The sequence below is a fragment of the Penaeus monodon genome, chromosome 24 (assembly GCF_015228065.2).
Source record: "Penaeus monodon isolate SGIC_2016 chromosome 24, NSTDA_Pmon_1, whole genome shotgun sequence".
In the NCBI taxonomy this organism is placed as follows: domain Eukaryota; kingdom Metazoa; phylum Arthropoda; class Malacostraca; order Decapoda; family Penaeidae; genus Penaeus; species Penaeus monodon.
The window spans coordinates 5739242-5739474 of NC_051409.1; positions in this window are offsets into that span (position 1 = coordinate 5739242).

The window sequence follows — 233 nt, forward strand, 5'->3', positions numbered from 1 at the left end:
AAAAGGGCCCCGGGGAGGGAAAAATTTTTGGGGAAAAGGATTTGGAGAATTTAAAGGGAGGAAAAGAGGAGGAGGGGGGGGGGGAAAAAGGGGGGAAGGGGGAAAAAGGGGGGAAAGGGGAAAAGGGGAGGGAGGGGAGAAAAGGAGGAGGGGGAAAGAAGGGGGGGGGGAGGGGAAGGGAAAAGGGGAAGAAGAGGGGGAAAAGGGGGTAAAGGAAAAGGGGGGAAAGGGGG